We start from the raw sequence: 5,000 nt of genomic DNA on the forward strand, positions 1-5,000 counted from the left end.
CGTCGGCGGACAGACCCCCCCCCCGTCGCGGGGGAGACGGGGTACGGGAAAACCCCGAGAAGCGAGGCCCGGAGGCGCCGGCCCCGGCTCCGTCGGACAACCTCACACGCCCGTGACTCACTCTCCCTCCCCCCACGCCTCGCTTCCTCCGCCAAGACAAACCCCGGGGCCCCGCCGACGCCTTTTGTTAAGGCGCGACCGATTACTCACCCGGCCGCGCGTTTGAAGCCGGAACGGGCGAGCCCTTTTCGAGCCGTCGACGACCTCGGGAACGACCTGAAATAACCGCGGTCTCCCCCGCCCCCACCCCCCCCCCCGCCGCCGCCATCGAGATCTCCCTGCCCGGCCCGATTCCGCGGTTTCTATCCGTACGTACGCAGCTTCACGTTCACGCACGCGCTTTGAGACGCGTAGGGCTTCGCCCGCCGGTCAGACGTCGGCTTTACCCGATAGGAACGCCGCGAAAAATATCCCTTCATAAATAAGAAATAAAATAATCAATACAAGGCGTTTTTCCGCTAGTAACAAGTGAAAAAATCTGCCAGGGGAACTAGTGGAAATACGCTTGTTAAGGTTTCTTGAAATAAGGTGTTATAGCTAAGCATTTTTAAGATAAGGGATCTTAAAATTGGGGAAAAAAAACTCATTTTGATCCAACTGGTATTAGGAAGCGTTTTTTTTTGGTGCCGTGCAGTTTAAAAACCTTCCGACCTGTCAAAAAAAGGCTTGCTTATGTGGTAGGAAAAACCGTATTAGCCTAGCAACGCTGTGTACCAGCATAAGCTCGCTGCCGAAAGGTTGTATTAAGTTCGCCGTGCTAGCCTGAGGTTATTGCAGGACAGGTGTAATGGACCCAGGGAAGCCTGGGTCACTGCCAGCTTAAGTCTTGGGAGGGTTTCACCCGTTTTAAAAAAAATATAGCCTGGCTTAGCGCGGAAACATCGGAAGGAAAAAACCCCGAGAAACCCGAGGAAAAAAGTCAGAATGGTTGGGAGAGATAAATAAATAATCGTGCAAAAGTTTAATCAGACCAAAAAGAGGGAAAAGAGGGTGGACCGTGAGAGGGGGAGCTAACCGGTAAGCCCAGCAGTGGGAAGGTTTAGAAAAAGGTATATAAGAAGAGGTAGCTGAGGGGTTTTCTCAGACCTGGGTCTCAAGAGAGGGTGTGACTGCTTTGCTCCACGTGGACCAGCCCGGTTTACTGTATGCGATTTCTGATCCATATACAAAGGTAAACGGTAAACGGACTGCATTTATATAGCGCTTTTCTACTCATTTGAGTACTCAAAGCGCTTTACAGTTATATGCCTCACATCTACCTACCAGCGGCAGAGGCTGCTATACAGGGTTACCGACTGGCTAACGGGAGCTGTTGGGGGTTCAGTGTCTTGCTCAAGGACACTTCGACACCAGATTCGAACCAGGGACCTTCCAATCCCCGGTCGACCGCTCTACCTCCTGAGCCACTGTCGCCCCAATATATACACTAAACCCATATACATCAGACTTTGAGGTATAATTTGTATTCATTTTGGAGATTAATACAAATCTCCGATTATTATCTCCGTTATTTCTGTATTTAACGCAGCATATTGAATAGCATATTTAGCATATTAGCATAAATTTCACAGCATATTGAAGGCACGAGAACGGAAAGGAACCTCTGGCCTGACCGGTAGAGGGCGGGGAGTGGCGGAGTCACCACACTTAATTTGATATACCACTCAAAGCGAGATGTTTTCGAGACGGTTTCGGCCAAACAAGATATCCAAGACGCGCCGCCTAAAAGCAAGCCCTCGTAGCGCAAGGAAATTCCGCTCGTTCGGCGACCGCGTCTTATATTAAGCGTAAGGAGGCGTTTCGACTCGAAAAGAGACGGACGCGCTCGGCGGGGTTTGGATTTTCCGCAGCGAGGAGGCGCGCTAAGCCGCGTTAGCGCCGCGTGAAGGCTTTTGAGCGCGGCGGAAAGCCTGGCGTGCTTGGGGCGAGCGCGCGTCCTCGGTTTCGGGACCTTCAGACGCGCGTCTCTAAACGAGGGCCGCGTCCGGGGGGAAAAAAAGAGGACCCGCGCTCGCCCGAGATACGCCGCTGGCGCGTCCTGAGGCGGGACGAAAAATCGGGGCGTGTCCGGTTCGTTTCGCGTTACGTCGCGGTCGTTTAGCGTTAGCGCTTACCCCAGAGCCGCTTACACAGGTTTGTACGGCTGGATATTTACTGAGGAGGTTCTGGGTTGGGAAACTGGCCTTTTCCCTCCGACGACTTAGCTTCCGTTTAGGCCGCCTCGCCCCCGCACGCTCGGCAGCGGGCCGTTCGCAGCAAAGCATGCTGGGACTCCGATTCTGTGACACACTCCCTGACTCACTCGCTTTTCCCGGTCGAGCGAGGAAATTAGAAAGTGTGTGTGTGTGTGTGTGTGTGTGTGTGTGTCCCGCTTTTAATAAAACCGCAGTTTATATGTGGGAAAGGCAGCCGCTAACCGTGACTAATTCGGCTTCTGGTGTTTGAAGTCACGCCCAGTAGCCTCCCCCCGCTTTGAAACGGTAAACCTAACGAGTGTGAACACACCGCGCCTCGGTGTAGAGACTCGTCTCTTACTTTGGGTAGGGTTAGGGAGCGGGGGCTCGTAACCGGAAGGCTGCCGGTTCGATCCCCCCCCCTCGGGGTGAGGCGCTTAACCCAGAACGGCCTCAGTGAAAACCCAGTACCCCCACAACAATGTAATGTAATGCAATGAGCAGGGGCTAAATGCTAATAATGTAATGCAATGAGCAGGGGCTAAATGCTAATAATGTAATGTAATGCAATGAGCAGGGGCTAAACGCTAATAATGTAATGTAATGTAATGAGCAGGGGCTAAGTGCTAATAATGTAATGTAATGTAATGAGCAGGGGCTAAACGCTAATAATGTAATGTAATGTAATGAGCAGGGGCTAAAGGCTAATAATGTAATGTAATGTAATGAGCAGGGGCTAAACGCTAATAATGTAATGTAATGTAATGAGTAGGGGCTAAACGCTAATAATGTAATGTAATGAGTAGAGGCTAAATGCTAATAATGTAATGTAATGAGTTGGGGCTCGTAACTAGAAGGTCCACAGCAGCTGTATAAAAACGGATAAAACTGTAACCCGCGTAAGCGGCTCGGGATGAGAGCCAACGCTAACGTAATGCAATGTAATCGCGCGATTTTGTTTCGTTAGCGCGTCGCTATTCGGCCCCTCGCCTCCCGGGAACGCCTGACCCGGCTCAGGGTCCGAAAACGGATCGGGAACGTTTGTACGGCTCGCGCCAGCGCGTCTCCGGGTCTCCTTTCTGACCCGTAGGGGAGCGTTTCCCGAACCCCCTCCTGGAGGGACCCCCCACCTCGTCCTGCGTGTTTTAGATCTCTCCCTGCTCCGACGCGGCCGATTCGAACGAGCAACCCGTTATGAACCCCTGAAGCCGCTTACTAACGAACCGATCCTTCGAATCGGCTGTGTGTGTAGAATCAATTCAACGATCCGATTCAAAGAACCGATTCAAAGGATCGGTTCGTTATTAAGCGACTTCAGGGGTTCATAACGAGTTGGGAAATGATGGTCTAGGACAGGGGTGTCCAAACCTCTCCTGGAGGACCCCCCCCTCGTCCTGCATGTTTTAGATCTCTCCCTGCTCCAACACAGCTGATTCAAACGATCGGTTCGTTATTAAGCAGCTTCAGGGGTTCGTAACGAGTTGGGAAATGATGGTCTAGGACAGGGGTGTCCAAACCTCTCCGGGAGGACCCCCTCGTCCCGAACGTTTTGGATCTCTCCCTGCTCCGACGCGGCCGATTCAAACGATCGGTTCGTTATTAAGCGGCTTCAGGGGTTCATAACGAGTAAATCGTTTGAACCGGCCGCGTTGGAGCAGGGAGAGATCTAAAACACGAAACACGCAGGACAAGGGGGGGGTCCTCCAGGAGAGGTTTGGGAAATGATGGTCTAGGACAGGGGTGTCCAAACCTCTCCTGGAGGACCCCCCCCTCGTCCCGAACGTTTTGGATCTCTCCCTGCTCCGACGCAGCCGATTCAAACGATCGGTTCGTTATTAAGCAGCTTCAGGGGTTCATAACGAGTTGGGAAATGATGGTCTAGGACAGGGGTGTCCAACCCTCTCCTGGAGGACCCCCCCCTTGTCCTGCGTGTTTTAGATCTCTCCCTGCTCCAATGCGGCCGATTCGAACGAGCAACTCGTTATGAACCCCTGAAGCCGCTTAATAACGAACCGATCGTTTGAATCGGCTGCGCCGGAGCAGGGAGAGATCCAAAACGTTCGGGACCAGGGATGTTCCTCCTCCAGGAGAGGTTTGGACACCCCTGTCCTAGACCATCATTTCCCAAACCTCTCCTGGAGGACCCCCCCCCCTCGTCCTGCATGTTTTAGATCTCTCCCTGCTCCAACGCAGCCGATTCAAACGATGAACCCCCGACGACCCCTCGTTACGAACCCCTGAAGCCGCTTAATAACGAACCGATCCTTCGAACCGGCCGCGCCGGAGCAGGGAGAGATCCAAAACGTTCGGGACGAGGGATGTTCCTCCTCCGGGAGCGGGTTTCGGGAAACGCCGCTGTAGGAGAAAGCGTTTTCTTACGGCGTGTGTGTGCGTGTGTGTGTGTGTGTGCGTGTGCGTGTGTGCGCGTGTGTGCGCGTGTGTGTGTGTGTGTGCGTGTGTGTGTGTGTGTGTGTGTGTGTGTGTGTGTCGCAGACAGCGTAACACACTCTCCTGACAGCGCTGGGGGATTTTTAATGTCAGTCCCAGGGCTGAGAGGAGCTCCGGAGAAGCGTCTGAAAATTCAGGCAGCGCCCCTGTGTTATGGTAATGAAAAGAGAGTCGATTTTTTTCCTTTTGTTTCCTTGTCTGTTTCCTTCCCTCCCTCTCTCTCTCTCTCTCCCTCTCCCTCTCTCTCTCTTTCCCTCCCTCTCTCTCTGTCCCTCTCTCCTTCTTTTTCTCTTTCCTTCTCTCTCCATCTTTCTTGCA

The sequence above is a fragment of the Megalops cyprinoides genome, chromosome 8 (assembly GCF_013368585.1).
Source record: "Megalops cyprinoides isolate fMegCyp1 chromosome 8, fMegCyp1.pri, whole genome shotgun sequence".
Lineage (NCBI taxonomy): Eukaryota > Metazoa > Chordata > Actinopteri > Elopiformes > Megalopidae > Megalops > Megalops cyprinoides.